The following is a 24,422-nucleotide window of genomic DNA, read 5'->3' on the forward strand; positions in this document are numbered from 1 at the left end:
CTCGTATATTAAAACCTTGAATACGCCACGTAAATTACATCGCCTGGGGAAATATCACCATAACAGGCATTTCTGTAGGCTCTGCCCTTTTCATTCCTTTCATAGCCCTTCCAAATTATTCGAAAACCTGGATCCTTCGATTCCGTTAAACGCCATGTGTGCATAACTTGCCTCAAATTTTTTATTTTTTTTTTTTTTTTATTAAAATTACAATCAATTCTCGCGTTGAGAAGCTTGCCTCAAATGACCGCACATTTTTATCTTTCGTAAAGACTTATAGTATAAACCACGTGTATCTCGTGTCGTAAACTCAGATACACCTACAATTTGGTTTGTCAGACAATTCCTGTCGACATTCTTGATAAATGATTTATGGAACAGTCGAAAACTCTCACCGGAAGTTCTTTACAATTACTCGGAACACAATTCGATGAATGAGCAGGCCAGGTAACAGAAAATTCTCGAGTGCTGTCACCCAGCTGGGACATTCGATAGTGTCGCATTGTAAACATCATTGTCCATGGACTGCCATAAACGACGGATAGTCCGTTTCGTTTTCATCGAACTTTTCTCGGCTCGTTTATTTTTGCATGACAATGTCATTATGTACGGTTGGCGAAGATCAACCGATATCTTTTCGTCACGCCATAGATACCCCCATTGTTTCTGACACTGCATAAGGCAACGAGCCGTTTTTTTCTTCTCTGCTCTGGCCAGTCCGACCTCCTCGAAGGACGACCCGTTTCACCGACCGAAATGAGCAACCGGCTGTAAAAGTGGACGTTGAGTCACGTCCTCTTTGCGTGTCATCTTCTCAGACAAACGCGTTTCACCCCGTTGTATAGTATTGTATATCAGTGGCGCACACCCGAGCCGGAAAATTCGCCCAGGAGAGAAAATGATCGTTGACAGCTGGACCGGCGCAAAAAGTGTTGACGACTGACACCTGCCGGTTTCCCGTGTGCCAGAACCGATGGAAAAAAGGGAACCAAGCTCGCGGTCCGTGATTTTCATCGCGTGGCGCTCTTGTTGCGTTCTCGAAGGACACCCTGTTTCACGTGTGGAAGCGAGGTCTGCTCCAAATGACTTCAAGTGGAGAGGAAAAAAACGACGCAAAAATTATCGATTCGATACGGGAGGAACGGGATACTGTAGCATCATAAGAAGACACGTTACTGGAAATAATCAGGGCTTTACGGTTTCGCGGGAAAATTCGATGGAACCGTAATGATGGTCAAGCTCGTACAGGTGTTGAATTTTAAAAGGCTGATTGAATTTTGTTTAGGAGGATGTAGGGTTTAGTTAAGATTGGATGGTTAGAATTTAATACAGGTTATCGAGGATGTATCAAAGATTTCTTTTTTCTTTCTGATTGATAGACCGATGTTTGAGGAAGTTTGAAGTATCGTAACTTTTGTGTGTGAAATTGCTAGGAGCGATTTAGAAATTGTGCGTACCGTTATGATAATCGTCTTAGATAATGTGTATACTGAAATCTTTTTAAACGCTGAACAGTTGGTTCATGGTTTTTAATTATATTTAATAATAAACTTGCAACGCTGAACCTTTTATTATTTTATCTTATGATCTTTGTGGTATATTATTTAGGTTAGTGTTAAGTAATCATACGTTTACGCGTGTATATTTATATACAGGATGTTGTGTATAAGAGTAAAAAATTTTTCTTCGGATGAAGAACCGCAACATCAATCCCTTCGAGATAAAATGTAACTTTGCGAATGGTTCAACCATTATCGCGTAACGTGCTATAAATACGAATAAAAAAATTGATCGGGAAATATGTAAACTGATTAAGGAAATGTCAAGGAAAATGTTGTAATGAAAAAGTCATCACCGATATTAATGAGAAATTACGACATAAATAACATTTTATTTCCTGTTTATAGAAGGTTTGAAATGTGTCTTACTCCTATTTGCATATAATGTTTACATTATAAATTGTAAATGATAAATTATAAACGTGTTCTTTAATAATTCTGCTGTATTCCTCATTGATTGATATATTTATTGTTTCGTGTCAATATTTTACGAGTACCGAAGACTTTTAAAGTCTTAAATCCTTTTCTTTAACATACCGCGCAAAAAAGTGTATGCTAAGTATTTGCTCTGCCAAAAATTTCTACCAAATGTTCAAATCGGACAAATTGTGAATGTAAACAACTAAATAAAAAAAAAAGTATTTGCTCTAGATACGGAACATGAAAATAATTTTTATCCACCTTTGATATCTTTCCATTTGTGATTCACATTTCTTTGAATTATAATCCACGCGCTTGGTTCGATAATTACAAGCGAAGATATTAATCGTAAATATTGCTTAAAACTGTTATCGAGCAGTCGTTTTATCGCTTCAGTCAAAATTAAATATAATAAAATTAGTCTTTACGTTTTTTTTAAACAATATGAATCATCTCTCGCCTTCGGAATATTTCGCGCGAATATTTCGTAGCATCAGTGTCTGTGAACATCAAAACAGCGGTGTGTTTTGTTTTCCTTATCCAGAAATCTGGCTTCGAACGAGCGCCAGGTAATATAAGGTAGCGGCTTAAGCCACCGAGGAATTTCAAATGGCCGAAACTCGGTCCGCTTTCAAGCGTAGGAGAATCCAGTATTTTCTTTCAGTTCCTTTTCTTCAGCTCACGCACAGGTCATGACGAGTTCAGATGTGTCCTGGCTCTTACCTTGCCACATGGCCACCCAACGTCTTCCAACGTTTTACCTTTACGAGTCCTCCTCGATTTATCGTCGTCAGCGCGCGAACCGTCGCGCCATTAATCTATTCGGTTTAGTCGCAGTTTTAACCAAGCCTCTACCACCTGTTGGAAGTCTTATTATTTTGCTATAGACTGTAGTCCCGCTACCTGTTGATAACGACATGCCTACAAAGTTACTCGTTCGCTCTAATATCTGATGTAGAGATATCCTAAGGTTGAACGTATATATTATGCGTTATCGCGTCTATCGATGGAAAGAATTGGGAAAAATGCGCCGAATAGCGAAAGATATTTGCTAAGACGCAATTAAAAACCACACAGGTCGTATTTTTCTTATTTTACAGAGGAATAAGTTTGAAATCGAATAGACATCAATTTTCATTTTGTGTTAATAATGACTCCATCATAATTAATACCATACCGTTTGATCCTGTATTAATTAGTAATGATCGTTGTTGATGAATTCTACATCAATCCAAAATTAATCTGAATTCCGTAACTTCTTTTTACTGATTTTTAAATCATATACGTACATGATATTTTCATTCTTCTAAAGGTTTCGAAAATATTAATAGTCATAGAATGAATTATGTCGTTGGTTTGTTAAAAGACTTTCTGGATTTATTACTTGTCGCGTATTAAAAGATTCTTCGATTTGAATAGATACTATCTAGCTATCGAGTAATATAAAAATTAATAGTCAATAAAAATGAATCTATCATAACCTTCCTGTATGGGATTGTAATTATCATCGTAGACATCGAAAGAATGTCGACAATCGATTATATACTTGATTCATATTTAAAGTGCCTTTATGAAACGATATAAATTGTAGGATGTCAAAGAGCCAATTGGAATCTCACGACGATTAACATTAATTCCATTGACAAATATTACCGCTGAATATTTTCACATATAAGAGCCACATAATACATCAATGACATGGAAGGCTTTGATTTCATCGAAACAGGAATTGCCCAACAATTCTAACAAACAGCAGCCATTGCCAGCAGTAACACTTCCCCCGCCAAATTGCTTAAAACATCATGCATCATATCCTTATTAAATATACCCAAACAGCTTACGAAATCCCAGTAGCCTAGCACGAAAAGTGAAAGAAACACGGTGCACGAAATGTCACGCGTTTCCTTCCAAATGTATCCAACATGAATATTCGTCGATTAATATCCAACAACCTATCCTATACATTACACCTTATATTTGCATCATCCTCAAAAAAAAAAAAAAAAAAAAGAAAAAAAAGGTAACATCTCAACTGCATCTTATCATTCCTGTTCTCCAAAAATGCGGGGTCGACCCAACTTTCCCTCATAAATCCATCAAGCTCGAGAATCCACCTGAAGCTATTACCAGGCGCCAACTCCGCGACCTAAACACCATCTTAGTGATCAGGCACATCGACATTCCGTCTTTAGCGAGATGCAAGGGTTACCGGTTACAGAGGCGGAGAGAACGCGTTAGCGGTTAGCCAAGTCCGAATTTTCATTAAAAAAAGCAAATCCGCGAGGCGCGCGGTAGGCGTGAGCGGTTTCGTTTCACAGGCGGCCCTCGTGTACGCACTACCTGTTGCGAACGCGGACGAACAACGGACAGAGAGACGAGAGGCGAACGGGGCCTGACTTGTAAAAAAGCGAGAGAGAAGGTGCCGCAGGGTCCCCGTTCGTTCTTCCCTCGGCTGGAGAGCAGCGACGGGGGGGCGGGGGGCAGTCGGAAGGGTCCGCGATCTCTGGGTCCTCCAGCAGGGGCAAGGAGAGCAGTGGGACCGAAGAAGGGTCCACGGAGATCTGGTGGGGGCCCTGGCGACAGACTGGCGGCCGCGCACCTGCACTCGCTCGCTGAGAGAGCCGACAGTCAGGGCCGCACCTACCAGGACTCAGCTCCCCTTCCGCCATCGGCCCCGAGACACAAATCGGCCGAGTGCATTCTTCGTGTCCTTATCTCCCACGGAGCCCACACCGAAAAGGTCATGCATCCGATTTCATTGGATTATATTAACATTTTTCCCTTTTTTTCTTCCAGCATCGTTTGTTTATTTCTCCGGATTTTTACGCCTGTTTCAGCGACGATTTGATTGCTGTTTCGTCACGGTGTTTGGAAGGGTTGTAGATTCGTTTAGGTAGCCAATAGAATACCTTTGGCTCTGATAGAGTGATTTTGAGATTGCCGGATTGTAGCTTCAGAATTTTTTTATTTCGTTGGGGTATGATTTGTATCAATGATTTGTATCAATGTTACGATTTCACGCTGTTTGAGAGGTTACTGGTTTGTAATATATTTGTTTATTACAGTATATTATTGAATTAATTGTTGTATCATCGTAGTTAGTTGAAAGATAAATTTGATTTAACGCACATAGTAAACAGCATCGCAGAAATAATCGGATAATGGATAAGTTAAATCTCTATGTTAATTTTATATATCTCAAATATATAAATTGTACATGCGTGCGTATATTTTATATAATGTCAATGTATCTTGCTTGTTCGGATATTTTCGCAATTTTAAATTCTGCCTTTATTTAGTTTATCGTTTATTCTGCGAAAACTACGTGCATTAAGTAAATAAACTTTATGTCTCTATTAATTACAATAAGTGTTGTAATTTGTTAAAGAAACGATCAATTTAATAACGCTATTAGAAACAAACGTATGAAGCAATATTCTCTCAAACACTGCGGAATCTGAATATTAATGCATAAGAGTTGCTGTATTTGACAAATTTTGGTAGAGAGATTTTGGAGAAAAGAGCGAGCAATATTCAATTGTAGAAAATAGGTAGAGAAGGGAAGGTTTATCAGGAGCATATAGAAGTACTGCAGTTAAAGTATAATGATTCTTATAAGTAATTTACTTTAGAAATACATATTTTAAGCTATCCTCATTCTTGGAAATTATCGATACTGCAATTTTAATGAATATGTATTGTGGTTGTACGCGATACCGAGGCAAGGATATAATAATTTTTAAAAGCAATTTGTGTTGAAAATTATATTTCTTTTTTCGAAGGTTTTTCGCTCGTTACTCTTTGCTACGATTATTTTGTTTCTCTTTTTTTTTTTAATGAAAATGGACTAAAGATTACTATAATTTAGATACATGTTATTTTTGCGGATCACCGACTCTATAGTTTTCTTATAAATGAAGTAGTCGAACGATGCTCCGAGATTGTAAGGTGATCAAGAAATTACAATAATTTTGAGTACTTTGCGGGTACTCGTTCTTCGAGCGATGGAGTAACATACTTGTTACATAAAGAACGGGATAAACTTATTTCGATTACGAATAAGCATTAAATTAAAATGGAGAGAAAAAAGAAGTATAATAGCAGACTTCATTTACTTAAATTATGTCAAAGTCCTTGCAAGGTACGTAAAATCAATTAAAAAAATTTCAAACAGGCGATCGATTTAATATTTATATATATACACATAAAGAAACGTATTTACATCTAGATTTAATACTTTTGCTTCAATTTCGATATTTATATTACTGTGTTACTTGTTATTTGTATTTCATTGAAACATAATCATTAATATTTTACTATAATAAAATATAATTTTAAACAAGAGCATGTCGTAAATTGCTAAAAGATTTCATAAGATTTAAAACACAATCCTTTTGCATACGATACGACAAAAGAAAATGTAAATGAGTTTATTTTCAATCCAATGAATTAGCACGAAATAATGTTTGGTATTTAAAACGTCATTGAATGCAATCGAACATCGATATCAGCTTTAAAAAACCCTATTGTTGAACGACTTGTTTTCAAGCCATTAGTTGTTCCACATGTTCGAGGCGCGTTATCTTGAAAACATCCGGTGTTATTCCGAGTTTAATCGCCGATACTATCATTTTCTAGTTGAATAAAGTGTATCGAAGCGACAAAGAAACGAGCTTCATTCGTGAGCGCAACGATACATCGAGCGACCCGACTGAAAAGCCAATTTATCAATTACATACCTTCGTCGATAACCAGAAACAAATCCTTTACAATGAAAAAAAGAACAAGAATAAATCAAGACCTCGAGATTTATTTTCTCGCCGGTGATTCAACTTGTTAACAGATGATACCGATCTATTGCAACACGTAATATCGGTGCTACCTGCACGCAGGTTAAGGATATTAAATTTCATATATTTCAGATCGAACGTCGCTGTTCGAACGATAAATAAATCCTCGCCAGAAGTTCACGTTCAAGTTCCTTCTTCTCTTTATTTTTTTGGTTGCTTCTCTTTTGAAGTTTAACCACTCGTTCGTGTTCTTCGTTACACAATCCCGCTGTGAGACACGATAAATTAAACCGTGGATGTTTATGCAATTTCGTATTATTATATAAAAATAATGATTTATATAACTCGCTAAATATTATAACGACTAGATGTACTGTGTATTTTTCTGAAAGTTCTGAAAGGCCAGATTTTACAATTATACACAATATATACAATTTTCTACAATGATAACTCTCATCAATCGGAGATATCAGGGAAATCAGAGATAGTTGAAACGTATGAGATGTAGGTGACATAAAAAGTGATATTAAAAATTGTTGAAAAGCTCAATAAATAATTCTATGAGAAAATTAGTCGTCTTATTTTATAGGAATATCAAGGAGAAAGAATTTCTAACGAAAGCAACTTTCACAGACATTTTTAAGTAGATTGGCTGTTTGTTGAATATTTATAAAACTCTTGGGAAAGAAAAAGTTTTCAGTACTGGGAATCAGGCTGTAGAGGCTCTGGAGGAACAACAATGAAATTTAATAAGAAAATTTAATTAATTACAAAATTAATTAATAAGGGAAATGAAACATTTTCAATATCAATGGAATAAATAAATTTCCAGATAAGCCGACAATAGTCGTAACTATATTCAAGATTAAATTAATAGAAATCCCAGGCAAAACAATCGATTTCCTTCCATTAAAAGATCGAAAACGACAGAACTTCCGACTAACTTAATATTTTTGCAATTATGTATATCCTACACATTTTTTGAGATCTATTAACCAGCAACATAATCACATAATCGACAAAAACAAATAAATTTCGACCAAGTTACTTTTGGTCTCTGCGTCTTTAGTTGTAACATCGTTTGATCTTAACATAAATAGAAAATGCATAAAAAATAAGGGATTCCTAAACAAAGGAATTATTACGTCAAAGAGATTCACAAATAACTAACAAAGTCGAATCACGTAGAATCAGATTAGCTTGCGCATGAAAATATGATACAAGTTACTTTCCACTGGAACGAAAGAATAATTTTAAAAACTACAGAATTTCTAAATAAAGAAACTTACTTAAAGATTGGGAAACCGAGTTGAGCCTTCACCGCCCAACGGGTTAAGTTTCCCATAAATATCTATAAGTTCCGCTGTTTGCAACGATTAGTAACAATTTTTCTAAATTTCCACTTGCGTTGGTGCACGTGCAACGCACTCCCGCTCTTTTTGCCGCACGAAGAAATCAAACGAATTCCCTGTTTCTTCCGCTACTTTACGAGCCGGAACGCTACGAACCCCGTGGCTTGGCTCGATGTTTGATTTTACGTCACCTCGTTTCCACGTATCTCGTTTTCTCCTTCGTCGATTTTGTATCTTTCCTTCGTTCGCCAACAGCCTCGCATTTCCAGTCTGACGGAACGTGAAGCTGCTTCTGGACGAGGAACCCGTGTTGTCTCTTGCGGAACGAGAGAGGACAACCGGACGAGAAAGTGCCGTTAAAGTAATTACTAATCGCTGATTATGTTCCCTATTTCCGTTCCTCTTTGGCAACTGGCGCGTGAAACATTACAGTCGACGGAGAAATTCCACGTGTTTAGCGAATTCTCCTGGGTAAATTAACACGTTCTCTATTTTCTGGATTACCGGTATTCACGTGTCGAGATCCGGCTGGGAAACAGGTTATTTTGATACTTACATCGCGGATGTTTATGCGTCTTAGGGAAGTTTAAAAGTGCAGAAATCTATAGAATGCGCGTAATACACAAATACGTATATAAAATATTCAAAGCAGTGTACTTATTAGAATATGTCGGATGGAATAAATTCCTAATTGCCGCGTTATCAATGATACGGTATGAATTCTTTAAAAGCGCGTTAAATATTAATAAAAGTCAAAATAAAACATCCCTCTTTATTCCGTAACTCGCGTGAACATACGTACCTTTAGTGAGAGACGAATATTTGGAATGTGTAATTGATTAATCGAGGATGGGAATTTGATGTTTGAGAGGATAATTAATGGAGCGACGAGTAACACGTTTTCGAAAGTAGTTAGGACAGCTTGCTGATTCGGTTATGGTAAAAGGCTGGTTATCTAACAATAGATAACAAAAATATGCGCAACTTTCTTCGGATGAATGCGCGTTAAGAATGCAGCACTATCATTACTTTTCCATAGTACTATCTCTCTACAATTACAAATGAGAAGGAAGCGTTCTCACGAAATAAAGAATATTTCATTTTTGTTTTAATAGCTTCTGACACTTCATGATCCTTTCTGGTATCTCTCTTGAACATTATAGAAAAATAGTAAATTTTATTTACAAGTTAATATAAAAGCAAACACAGCACGTGATGTTTGGCATATGTCATCACTTTTACTGCGTAGACTTTGTTCGTCGCGGAAAGCTCAAGATAGTACGAATAATATTCTTCTTGGTCCTTCCTGAAAACTTTGTTTGTACACACGTTTCCTTAGAACCGATATCTTTATTCCTACCATAAATTTTATTTTTATTGGCTATCGTAAACCATGTAGTATGAAACATATGAAAGGAAATAAATCATAATAATTAACGTACATATATTACACTATAATACGGTTTGGAACGTGACATATATTTAAATGCGACATCCAACATTCTTTTCTTTCGGTTTTCTTTTTTTCGATTCTCTTGCGGTATTCAATATATTAAAAAACAAGTCTGAGGACTGCCTCAGAATGTCTACGTGTAATTATCGCGAGTTATGAGCACAAAGAAAGATTTTCACATAATTATAATAAGGAAAACATATTCTGATTCGTTTAATTCTTTGTTACAGTAACCAACAAAAGAAAAAAAAACACTGATTTATTCGATTAATCCCAAATAATACTTGAAGTACATCATGATAACTAGTATCTGATAATAACCTGATGAAAGCCATTCCAAAATCCCAAACCAACAAAGATAATAGAGAACAGAGAGTTTTTCAAACAGCAATATAAAAGTTTCTACGAAACGAGAAAGACAATAAGCTCATAGTTTACTAACGACTTGCCAATAAGTATACCGCGTATTTCTATGCGAATTCATATCTTTGAACATATAATTAAAAAGATAGAACTTCGGGAAAATTCACGGCAAGCTTTACCCATCGCGTCACAGAGAAGGATATTTCATGGACGCTTCATATTTTGTATATCTTATTTATTTTTTCATATTATGCGCATTCCGTGGAATTTTGCACTTTCAAATTTCCTACGTATAAATGCATAAAATTCCGCAGTCTATTAATAAGGTTCGTACGAAGGATCATCGACATAGAGGACAACAGGGTCGTTACTACGACGAGAACAGAGAAAATGATCGTAAATTATGATACTTAATTAACGTAATCGAAGCTTTACGAAGTTGTTTGAATCGCCACGAATACATGAACCAGCAGCTCCTACGCGTGTAAGTAGGTAGGCCGCGCTGATAAGGCTTATCTAGCGCGCGCCACGCCGTAGCTGAGTTTGCATATCAATGGGAGTTCTTAAGAATAGACACTCGCGTGTCGCATTCAGCCGGCACTCACACGCGTTAATTCGCGCGATTACAAGCTGTTGTTGACTTTCAGTCTCGCGTTTCTTTCGGTCCGATTGCACGAGCGCCATTCCCAGCAGAAGGGAAACTTCGGAGACTGTGAAATAGTTACGGTGCTAGCGTGAGAAATCGGTGAAATTCGTTCTTAACTCGTTCAATTATGTTCTTATTATGAACATACAAACGTCCCTATCAATCGTTAACGTTGTTCTTCTTTAATATAGCGTGGGAGAAGTAATTTTTTGATAGAAAATAAATAAGTCACTTGGAAATTAATTAATTTAATTTTCTGAACATCTCTTAACTTTCGTATAAGGATACACGATTAATTCAGGCATGTTCAAATTTATCTGGTATTTTTGAAATAACGTAGTTTTTCTTTCGTGTAAGCTGAAAATCTACCAATTTACTGATTAAATTCTGTATTAGCTTGTTTCTTAAAAGATGGCTATCTTTCTAGAATGATGTTGGACAGCGAATAGTGTTGAGAAATCGCAAAATAAAATTACAAGTAAATTAAGCATGATAGACACATCTGGGTTAACGTTAACACGCGATTAACCTCGATAAAATCAACTAACTTGGCTTCTGTGAGGTTCAAATAGAAATTGTTTGAAAAAAAATTCATTTCTAAATGAGAAGGATCGGTAATTCGAATAAATCGGACGTAATCTAAGTCTTCTACGCTACTTTTTACGACCTTCTTCCAAATGAAAATATTTTTTAAATCTTTTAACACTTTCGGTCCGAATTTCAACTATTCGGTTATCTTTCTTCTCTTGATGACTTTCCGATGAAACAGGTGGTTACTGAATAACATATATACATACCGATGTAACACGTTGTACAGTATCTATTGATACTATCGATTGAGTATTACTCTGTGACTTATCGATCTGTTGAAATCTCTTAAGCAGTCAGAATCTTAGAAAGCGAAACGGAATATTAAAGTCTCGACAGAATCTTTGTCAGTGGATTCGCTTTTACTGACTGACTTAGAAAGTAATATACATAATTTAAAGCTAATTTCCCGAGGTTTGAAGACTATATCAGACTATTTTCACAATCACTTTGAGAAAGCGATCGTGAAAGTAGTCCAAGAAAAAGTTTAACGAAACTTAAATCTATCAGCCGCTTTACATTCCACTGACAAGTGACAATTAATTCAAAGATTTCTAAAAATATTGTCCAAATTTCGAACTCATTAACATAGAACTTAAAATACCCCTAAAAAAAAAAAAAAAAAAAAAAAGAAAAAAAGGAAGAAAAATCACAAACTCCGTCCCAAGCCCCATCGTCAAGAATTCCAATCCCATCGCAGAAACATCGCCGTGAGACGCTTATGAACACAGAAACAGAAGCAACCCGTGTACATTTTCAGTTCGAATTTCGCCAACACGTGGCATCCTCACAGGTGTCGTTCTATTCGTCGTTCCACGTTAAAAGTTGCAAATGAATTTTCTAGTTATCGGCTGCACGGAAACCGTTATAGTCTAGAGCGTGGGATTATTGTTCGAGTGGACGTACTTATATGGCCTCGCTGTTATTCTTAATACGACGTTGCATCTCGTTGGCGATAAAAACGGCGAGCGTTCGCGTTAATAAACAATAATGACACGTTGAACCAGTTCATGTCAGGCCATGAGCCGCACGGTAATTTGCATTTGCTGTAATTGCGATTCAGAGCGGCGCTCGCCGCTGTTCCAAGCCAAGCCTAGCCCGTCTATCGGCGTCGATTTTCTGTCTTACGATCGCGGTACCCGCGTTTTCCGACGACATTTCAACGCTTTCGAGCGTTAAATTTTCATGCAAACTGCCCGCGCCTGTAACTCGAGCTGGCAAGGATTCTTGAAAATGTGATTTGTCCGTATACACTCGTACTTTCCCATACCGATCATGGTACAAGAGCATGGTTTACGAGCGCGGCTAGGGCATGTTTTACTCCGCCTCACCGGTAAGAACCGGAATGAGAGTTCGTTAACGCGAATTTATTACGAAAATTGTTTATAGGCTTTAATTATGCGATTGCAAGAAGTGCATTAATCGTTATGGAGATTATAAATACATACAAGGTGCTTATTATCGTTCACGCTGTTAATCGTCAGCGTACTTTTTCTAAGTGGTAGAAAAACATTTGTGAAAAACACAGAAGAGGATAAAGGCTTGCTATTTCGAAATGCGACAAACAGACCTTTTAAACATTTATCGCGACTTTTGCGTGATAACGAGGCTACGAATATTACGATTTCTATTATGAGTTTTACGCTGTTTACGACTTTACCAACTATTTCTCTAGCGTTATAAAATTATTTACGTTTGAGGAGAATATGAAAGAATCATTGACATATATGTATAATTGATATGTATATGTATATTTGATATAATAATTAACGTAATACTTAATATATATGTATTTCTTTTCAACGTCATGCTAAAGTTTTTTTTTTAAGTTATCGAATGTCTTCTTACTCGTTGAACGCGAGGACATAAAAATTCGAAGACCATAGCAGTGATCAACTGGTAGCTATAATTCTCTCTTTACATTACTACACAGTGTTATTAGCGTTAATTAGCGAACATCGTGTGTATTTATAGATGAAAAATAAATAATTAGTTTCCTTTTTATCGATAGATGAGCAAGAGTTGGAGGATGATCGTGATTATACGATACGGAGAAGATTTGTCGAGTCATCGAGCCTATAATTAATAGCTTATTAGGAATTATTACGTACGATGGAAGTGTCGAGAAAGGAACGAATTTTAAGATCGTGATAAAGATAGTACTTCGATGAAGCGGTAAAGCACTTTTTGTTCGCCTCCTGGTAGTTAGCGGATCGAGCCTTAAAAATTATTTATGTCGGATAATTAAAATCGAATGAAAACGAGTTGCAGTAAACCTTGTAAGTAGACGTTAATTTCTGTCTGCGAATCGATGAACAGTTTGTTACGATGTCTGATGACACGAGCTTATAAATGGGATAAACGTTTGTTTTTGAGTTACGACAATTTGATTTTATGTTTCGCTTTTGAATCCGCATCGTAGATCATCGTATTTATTTATACAGATAAAACTCAATGTTTTCTGAGCATATTAAATTTTTTTATCTCTTCGTACAGAGAAATTTATCATTTTCGAAAACGTATGCAACAGTCCTTTTGCAAACATTTCGTAAATTGTAAACGTAACTCAAGTACAGTATATAATTTTGCAAACGTAATAATATAATAACGTTAATTTGCAATTGTAATTTCAGTGCTATTTGTAGACGCACGCTAGTTGTTGACTTGAAAATCTTGACCTTCGAAACTTTTCCACTCTATTCCGCTCAAAATTCATTCTACGTAATTAAATTATATAGTATAGCGAGTACTTTTAAATATTTCCCTCACTTTGCTAGATCACAGATCTTTACGAGCATCGAATTTGTTATTTGCCAGATGTTTAAGGAAACGCTATGATTTAAAAATTACGCCTCAAGTTTCTCCATTTTTTCCCATAATAATATCTCAATTGCGTTATTAAGCGTCTATAATTTCGCGCGACATAGATCATACATCCATATTTCCTAAATCATATTTTATTATGCTCATATGTAGCTGTATATCATTACTTACATTTTACATATTGCTATATCATTACACTGATAGCGAGCGATCTACATCGTAATTATTAGTCTTTGATTTTCAGATCAAAGTGAGAGACCGTAATGAATCATAATTTGCCTCTTGCAAGCAAGTGAAATTCCAAAGTTACAAACAATCAATCTCTAATATAAAACTGTTATAATTTATCATTTCTAAGATGGTAAACGCGTGGAAATGAAGAAACCTGGCCGACATAGTAGCGCGTTGGTTTTCGAACCTTGGGACGACAGAGGAAGCAAAACACGCGGGTGACAGTCATAAAAGGTCGTTCATGAATATGCACGACGAAAACTCAAGAAGCGAAATGAGTAATAGGGAAGGTATAATGAGATGCTGATTATGATGTAAGCGGTTTATCCAGGTATAATGATTCGGGGAGCAGATTGTGACCAATGAATGCCTTCACTTTCTACCTTTACACCGATTGTACGCGGCATTGTCGACCAATGCAACACGATTGTTCACGACTCTACCGATGTCTGACCTTTTGCACATGATATTTATAAGATTTGCTGCACGAGACGACCGTGACTTTAGGTGAGGTCGTTATGCAAATTACGCGTCCTTACATTTATTATACCTGCTAAGTAAGTACGAACGTCGAATGAGATTTTAGAAAATGTATTACGTTGTTTGAAGTCTCTTTTATTTTGTTGTTTGAACGTTTTTAATTATTTTTGGAATTTTCAGATTGATCAGAATTATCGAACGAGCCAACGATTTTGCTAGAGCTTCAGGCAAGTTATCGCTTTCTGCTAGTGACGCGTACGACGTGCTGATTCAATTTTATCTTAATTATTGTTGCATTTTAATTTTAAATACCTAATAACGTCGACGTAGTTACTATGTTTCGAAATTTAGACGTTTCGACGATAGGGCAATAAAATAGCGAACAGTTTACGTTAGAGCGAATACTATTTGAAAAATAATATTTCATTGTTTGTAACACGCATAAACAATATTATCATATATTATTATCAAATGTTATTTGACTAAAGATGAAAATTGGTGAAAAATATATATCGGAAGAAGGTAAGCGTTAAAGGGTATTTTGTACAATATTTTATTCGAAAGATATTTCAAGAATTTCTGAATCGAGTAAAATTATACGACGAGCGATTTAAGTAGCTTACAGAGCGCTTACTTTTAATAGGATTTTATTTGGCAACTATTTTGAGAACGGGCTTAATTAGAATTATTTAAGAGACGAATAATTTTGTAGACAATTTAAGTAGATTACAGGGTACTTTCGACAAGCGAATTTTAAGCAATTTATACGGTCGTTTGATAGAAGAAAAAATAATTCCAATTATAATCCGCTAGTGTCTAATAATTCTTGCAGAGAGATATTGTGGGAAATGTCAGTTGACTGAACTTAAGAACAGATACAGACAAGCAATTGTGTTGGCAACTAAGTGATTGTGGATTTTGTCGATACCACGTAATGACAAAATTCGTGTACTGTAAGTTGAAAGAATCGAAGGAACTTTTGACAATATTTTATGTTCATCTAGCTTAACTGTGATAAAGATTGTGCACGAAGAAGTTTCAAAAATTTGTTCATCGACGATTAAAAGCAAAATGGAAGAAATTTCTTCTATTTGAAAATCGATCGTCGATTAACGTGCGATTTATATTATCGTTTATTATTAAGCCATTACGATCGATAATTTTGTTCCGAATTTAACTTAAACTCTCTGAATAAAGTTCAAATAACGATATAATAACGAATAAATAACGAATACGCGATTGAAATTTTTATCACGTTGGCAGGAAAGTTTTTAGACAAACAGGAAGGAAGCACTCGTATTTCTAACTGCGATAGGAAAAGCTGAGCTCCGAAATAAGAGCAAAGCTAACGTTCAGCATAAAAGAAGTGGTCTCTCTTCTATTTGACGTAATTACGACGTGAAAATTATTTAATGAAAAAAAAAACCTAATCGCACAATTGTTAGCTTGAGAATTATTTTTCACAATGGAAATAACCGTACTTGAAACCATTTTTATAACTGTTACTTGCCCAAGTTAAAACACCTGTTCGCCTCTAACATTATAGTAATTTTATATTTCTAATTAAAATCTTACTTGAGTAAAAAAAAAAAGAAATAGATTCAAACAGATTATAATTTCTTTATGCTATCGTGAAATGTTTGATTTATTTGAAATATTTATTCTATTTAAATGTAATGTTTATTCATTACAATAATTAAATGTTGGCTTTAATATCTTTCGGTACTATGAAAATCGTAAATATCATAATAAATTGCCAATTCGAAGATAATTATTCTACCGAACGACTTTTATAGCCAGATACTGCTGATTTTATTTAAAATATCAACGAAGTTCGTTTTGAGATTAAGTTTCATTTAATAACATACTGACGAGTTATATCAATATGTTTTGATTTATTCGTTGAATTACTCGATCGGTTAAGAGAAATGATTAGAAATTAAGACACGATTAAACGCGCGTAAAAGCGTATAATTATATCGTTTAATGTGTTAACGTGTCGAAATATACAACATTTGATAAATTTTCTGATAGTCTATTGATACAACCATTCGGCCGATTTAATTTATTCTTGGCACAGAATTGTCACGCGTTTAACAAGAACGATAACAGTACGCTTATAAGATTTGTGGTACAGTGACTTGGATTTGCATACTGGGTCGACGTGATATCTTAATCGTACTTCACAATAAGCGTACTTAAAAGCTGCGACTAAAATTCGCTTGACATTCGACACATAGTTTCATGCGACTTACATATTCGTACGATAACTATAAATAAACTGAACAGGAAAATGTTTGCATTTTAAAATTGCTTCGTAGTTATTTACACGTATGGCTACCTTGTTTGTCGTATTGAATGTAATAAAAAAATTGCAGATGTATTTGAAACAATTCTTATTCCGTGCTGGTAATGCATTTTTGCAAATTTCACGATTCTCTGTATATACTAATGTATTTATTTGTTTTATTTTTGTTTTATGTTTATGTATGTTTTATTTTTATTTTTTTTATGTATTTAATGTATTCATGTACTCATGTATAATATTTAGGTACTTAATCCGATTTAGATTATTTTCTCGCCACAAGTTTTTACTTTGATATTCAATATTGGAAAATTTATTACGAGTATTGTTAATTATTACGAGCAAAATGTAATGTCCGTGTTTTATTGTGCTAAATAATTAAAAAATTGTAAACGCCATTTGAATATTTTCAATCGTTTTTGTCGACAAATTTTCAATACTCTGAAAATATTCTATCGAAGTGTAAATGAAGAATATTCCATTTTTCGCAATAGGAAGCTGCTAAAAAATCGTAATTAAGCGAGTTACAATAATTCAAAATTCTTACACTGATAGTATATTTCTGATAATTCCCAACAGGATAATTTACGTTCTAGAAATCAAAATCATCGAGTACACATGCACGCAAACATGTAGTATTAGATGTATTTTGATATCATTTATCAACACGTGGACATTACCGAGCAAAAATAAACGATCGTTTTCGATTATCGCCCTCTTATGACCGGTACGAGTCATTAGGACCATAAAAAGAATTACTAAATTTCGATGCCTGATGCTGATAATTATGTACGAATCGGATAGTTAATGTAAATCCAATAATATGTGGCACATACGCACTTCACGCTGATAATTCCGTATCTTTTTATCTTTCCTGTTCAAGTATGAGACGTAAGAAATGACATTTTAAGATTATACTTATTGCATCATTACCAACATATTATGAAATACGGATTTTACGAATAATAATATTAACAAATCTGTGGATAACTTTTAATAACATCTTTTACAAGTTATTTCCAATTGCGATACGTTTTCTTCTCCTTTTCATTACGGAACGGTAAGGCTTGTTTTTTCCATTTGTGTTCAAGAAATTTTTAGCATATGTTGTTCTTGGAAAACTCAACTACGCAGTAGGAAATCCGGTTAATTTTACGTACGTACGTACGCTGTTATATCTACTACGAAAATTATAAATCGAACGTTTAATCATTTTTCAATTGAATAATTTTCAAAATAAACATGATTATTTTATTAATTTCTGGTTATGTACGCCTAGTCAGCCTATTCTCGAGAATACTCTGTATTTATGTTTGTGCACTAATATCGTTTCGTTGTTCAAATACAGTATGGATAACACACGACTCGTGTTTAGACAAAGAAGAAATTGAAAGATCAGACAACGATAATGGCGTGTAAACCTGATAAGGTCGGATAATTTAAGTACTAATGTACTTACTCAGCCAGACAATGTTCTGGAATTACCCCATATTAGTTCTGTGCAAATATCTGTTTCGAATTTTCTATTTTACAAGTAAGAAATTCTCAAATTTCCATCTACACCGCTATTATATTTACAAATTTTTCGAACATCGCATCTGACGTAGATTATAATAATGTATTGGGCTGATTCTTAAAATTTGTCTTCCTGCGTTAATTACAGTAATTTTGCATACTACTTGGAACAAACTTTTATCGATTTTTCGTAATTACCTTTTTTTTAATCACAAGAATTTAGGTTTACGCTCTTTGCGTAAATAATTCTTACAATCGATAAGGAACGTAATAATATGTATTAAATAATTACTAACACGGCTATTGATTAACATTATCTAATAAATGCTTGGAATTTAATTTCGCCTATGTACGCTTCACATCGCAAATCTAAATCACAAATTCCTAAAATAATATTGTATCTTTATTTGGCTTGATTAAATTTCGAAACGTGATTCGGTTATTTATTGGGAAATTAAATATTTTTAAACGCAGCTATATCGGAGAATTGATTTATATTCGACTAATACGAACCGATTCATTTTACAGATTGCCGATGAACCTATCGTTTAATTCATTTTTCCCGCAACCAATTCACCATTATCAAAATCATTAATCTTTTAGTTTTATTGGTAATTAAATTGCAAAGAGTCGATTGGATGTATCGTAGAGCATCGGGACGTGCCTCGTCGACAAAACGACGACGATACACGGGAATTGATTTTCGATTCAATCGAATGCAACTGCATGTTAAGCCTTTCTCGTAAACGTACATACGCATATCGGAATCGACGTAACGAGCTTCAGCTTGTACACAGTCTCTCGTAGAAAAATGAATTTTCCAATAACGATAGTAGAATAAGAACCAAAGATACGAAAATAAACTTTCGTACTCTGTTATTAATTTCGTTTATCTTTACGATAATCATAATTAAACTTCGAGAAATTTATGTTTCTATAAATATTAGGTTGTCCGAAAAGTATCTTTCTTTTACAGACCCGTCTTCTACAACGACGCATCTTCGTACAAACATGAAAGCTAATCTGTCGAACGTTGTAATCCTTATCTTGATAGAACAAAATGTATCACACGTAATTTGATAAAACAATATAAAACGGAAAATGTTGTGCATCCACTATTTCCTTATAGAACGAAAGAATCTTTTCGGACGACCTGATATATCTGCCTTTTGATAATTTTCAATCAACTTCTATCCTCGATTTAATCTTTTTCGAAGTTTCACGATATTTTCCATTTCAACGTATCTGCGTCTTTTTTTCTTTTTTTTTTTTTTTGTTTGTTTAAGTTAACGTTAATCTTGCACCAGGTACGAGCTTGTTTCGTTGTTTCATTTCTAATTCGTTACGCTAAGAATTCTACCATTGGAGCGTACGGAAGCCACGTAGAATCGTATTTCACGAGTTTTGAAATATATTCGCGATTTTAGGTGCTTCTGCACTCGAAGGCGACATTCCTCGATTGTGTGCAGTTAATACGACTCGAGGGAGCGATCGTTTCGTCTTTCGAACACGTGTGTTCTTATCAGTGGTCATTTTTTTCTCAGGACACGATAACAGTGTACTTGCAAAGCGTAATTTCCGTTCGTTGCTTTTCGAGGAAACTTCGCCTTGTGAAAATATATTATTCACGATGACGTACTTTCACAGTGAAACTTGTAATTCCGTTACTTTCCTCAGACCTGATAATTATTTGTAAATTTACCATTACGAATCTCGATACTGCGCAAAAGTTTTGTCATCTAAATTTTATCGTAATATTAGGAAATTCTTCCGACAAGTGTTTACTATTTTTATTCGTATTCTATCATCGTCCGATGTAATTACATTTTCATAGCGAGAACGCTTCTGTCTTATAAATCGCTGGACATACGCTTATCTTGAGCAAGACGATTATTATTAAAATACAGATACGACTTTTTCCATTAATTTTATTAGTTATCCTTAAGTTATTCACGGTTACAATTAAAGTACACATTTTATATTACGAAATAGCCTATATTAGAAAATAAAGTTAGTATTTACGTTTCAAATATTAAGATTACGCAATGTTAAAAGTATCTACGTTGTAAAAATCAGTTTGCACGGAGTAGGCAAATGTTTGATGACTTATGGACGGCAGTGTGCCTGACGAAACTTGGTGCAGAGCAAATTTAAAAACGTTTATTTTCATTTTTATAAAAATGTCAATCTTCCAAACGATTTTCCATACGCCTTCGATGAAAATCGAATAATAAAATGTAAAAAACGGTGGCGAAAGAGAAAGAAATAAATCGAAAAGTAAAAAGAGAAGGAACGTCGCGAAATTTCACGAAACTACGAAATACGAAGAAAAGGAATCGAAAGTACCATTTTCCAATTTAATTCTTTCGTAACGCGAGCTCACGCGGATACAAAATTTCCAGCATACGTGAAACCGGAGAAACGACGAGCAGTAACAGTAAAATGTTCATTGGAAAATGATTCGGCTATGAATAAAGCCAGGAATAACGAATGGTCGTAAACTTCCACGATACGTAAGGTTCTTTCTTATCTTTTATTTCTGGCGTCGTTTTCTCTGCGTTTTGGCCAACATACAGACTCGTTCCAAGATATTTCAACAATAGTACGAACCGCTGAATTGTGACAATCGAGATTGAATCGTTATGTAATAACAGTGAAAATATCGTTTTTAAGTTAAAAGAGAAAAAGAATAAAAAAAAAAGGAAGAAAGAAATGCCGAAGAACACAATTTAACGGCGGTGTGCCGGCGTGAAAGGGGCTACGCGTTTCTGTGTTTTTGTAGAAACCGCAAGTGAATTCGCGGCAACGATCCGGCGCACCTGCGTTTCGTTTCGCATGATATCACAGCCATGCGATAAATTTTCATTGCCACGCGTGTAGGAATAAACTTTTATTGACCATTGAACGGTTTGAATTTAAACGCGCCGCCTGTATGCGCGGCTATCCGCATAAAGAACTGTGCGCGTAACGCGTATTCCCGTCTCTAAAGGACCATCTACCACGCGCGATCGTTTAAGAAACTTGTCGTTCACGTTTGTATTCACAATTATAATGACGTTATAGGTAAAAAGTTTGAAGCAGGGGAATTACAGCGGAGTTCATATCAAAACGTCCGTACGTTCTGAACGTTCTGCTATCTAAATATTTTATTATCCGAACGAAATGCCTCCTAGCGGATACTTCTAATATAATAATAACATTTGTTACAAATGTTATTATTATATTACGTGGTCAGTAGCAAAAGTCTACATACACCAACTGAAGTATCGAATATTACAACTCTCATAATTGTTTCGGCACGTGAATACAAATACCGTGAAAATGTAACGCAATTTACTCATTTTCATGTTTATTAAGGAAAGAGAGTACAGTGAAAATATACATATACATATATATATATATCTTTTCCTTAATAAGAATGAACATGAGTAAATTGCAATTACGTTACAGTTACATCTTAACAATATTTGTCTTTATGTGCCGAAACAATTTGAATGTAATATAACATACAGGGTAGTGGGTAACTGGTGGTACAAACGGAAAGGGGGTGATTCTACGCGAAAAAAGAAGTCGAAAATATAGAATAACAATTTTTCGTTTGAGGCTTTGTTTTCGAGAAAATCCACTTTGAATTTTCGCTCGGTACGCGTGCACTTTGTCACGTCTCGTCTCGCGTCTTATAACGGACCTCACAGTAGATCGTTGTCTCGATGGAAAAATTAAAAAAAAAAATTGTTATTCTATATTTTCGACTTCTTTTTTCGCGTAGAATCACCCCCTTTCCGCTTGCACCACCAGTTACCAACCACCCTGTATATATATGTAAAATACAATGTCAAAAAAATGTTACATATACAGCTGTTATATCCTCGTGAGTGAATCGATGGAAATCGATGGATTTTATAATTACTCGCACGTAAAAGATGAACAATGTGACTCATCATATTTCCTGCAATCTGTATTTATGAATATGCAAACATTTTTTTATAGAAGAAGAAGAGGAAAGAAAAATAGTCTTCTCTTCCTGTTTCAGGCTATTAAAAAAAAGGAGTAAATGACGAATACGTAAATTAGCCTTCGACAGTTGGCACGTACGCTTCGATGCATGATGTTTAAATTGGTATTATGACCATGATGTAATTAGTCACAGCAAAAAAAAAAAAAAAAAAGAGACAAGAAGAAGGACATCGATTGGTTGAATCGATTCGAGCTAATTTTTAAAGCTAGTTGAAGAGCAGATTTCGAAGGCATAGGTATTGTCACGTGGCGCCAATTAGAACGATGTCAAGAGTATCCTGCGGTTATTGCGAGTCGCGTTATTCAAATGGATCGAAACGAGGATTTTCTAAACGGTTTACGTAAGATGAGTTTAGAGAAATATCTGCGTGTTAAGCCATTTGAATTTCTAACGAGAGAAGGCGCGACCATCATTAACGCGACACTAATTACTACGTGCGAAGTCACACCTGTCTAATGTGCTTGGGTCTACTTATCGAAGCAAAATCAGATGTAACACATCGGCTATTACTTGAATGAAAAATAAAAATAATATTTGTTACGGTATTTTTATAACGTTGCATAATAAGATTCGACGAAATAGATAATTTCTAATGTTAAAAAATTTCTATCAACAAAATAGCTAAATTCAGCTAAATTAGTTAGTAACTATTGCTAGTTACTATATTGATCAGAGTATGATTATATCTGTGTAATGTGATACAGGGAATGGGATATCATTGATAGAATGGTAACTTATTTAATAATACAAATTTTGAAAAATTAAAAATACAAAATTAGTAGTTACTTAATACGAACAAATTCATGTTGAGTATTATTAGATGTTATTATTTGAAGTTAGAGTACCTTTGATATTATTAAATAGTATTATCGTTAAATTAGGTTCATTCTAAAGTGATTGTGAAACAATTTTATCTATTATCGATATATACATATATAAGTGAAGAAACTCTTAAGGAGGGAATATTAGAATTTCCGAGAAACGAGCGACGAGGACTTTTCGAGGCCTTGATCGCAATCAAGAAAGATGCGTGTATGCATTCTTTTCTTTTTTTTTTTTTTTTTTTGAATCGTCGATAGGAATCCGCCTCAGGATTCACATACGCATCGTGTCGTAATGTTTGCGATTTACCTTGAGGATTTGAAACGCGATTTCCGTGCCGTGACAGAAGGAATTTCCGTTCCGCGAACCTTTTTCCTTTTGCTACTCGATTATGTTTTTCGTAACAGAATAATCGATTGAATGCTTAAAGGATAAAGTGCAGTTACTACACTACCAATTTACCTTACGTAATTTAAGAATCGTTTAATTGAACACTCGTGTTTGTAATCGTTCCCAAGGAGAACGAAATTTTCAGAAAAGGATCGACTAAAAGAGTTACGTTTGCGCTTACGATCGTTTATAATTATCTCCTTAACATTTGATATAAGTATGGTTTTTATATTCGAAATCTTTTACGGAGAAAACTTGTAGCGAGCGCCATCTTCTGAAAAATTTCAGAAAAGTCCACTTCTGCTACGGACCAAGGAACTAGCGCTATCTCACGTGAGATACTGACATTCGATTGAAAAAATAGAAAACGTGATACTGTTAACCTCAACATTTTTTCGTGAATTGAACACAGAATAAATTGTTAGTAAAAACATAGTAGGGTAAAATGTCATTTTTACAAAATCTAAAATCACGAACAAAGAACGGAATGAATAGATCCTTAAACGTATAATTCCGTTCCGGAAGCTCTAAAATTTAGACGTGCTTCAGAGTCTGCTCTACTCTTCTTCACTGTTTTAGTGTTATTGCCAACGGTATTAATTTAGTATGAAATAAGACGGAATAGACGCGACGCATTCACTAATTTACTGCAATAGCACTAGTCAAT

The 24,422-nt window shown here is 34.9% G+C and overlaps 1 protein-coding gene across 3 annotated transcripts in view; it reads right to left on the minus strand.

The window, feature by feature from the left end:
- The window catches only part of LOC126867931 (cyclin-dependent kinase 14), a 78,887-nt gene that overhangs the window by 53,437 nt on the left and 1,028 nt on the right, over positions 1–24,422 (minus strand). The window lies entirely within an intron of this gene.

The sequence above is a fragment of the Bombus huntii genome, chromosome 1 (assembly GCF_024542735.1).
Source record: "Bombus huntii isolate Logan2020A chromosome 1, iyBomHunt1.1, whole genome shotgun sequence".
Lineage (NCBI taxonomy): Eukaryota > Metazoa > Arthropoda > Insecta > Hymenoptera > Apidae > Bombus > Bombus huntii.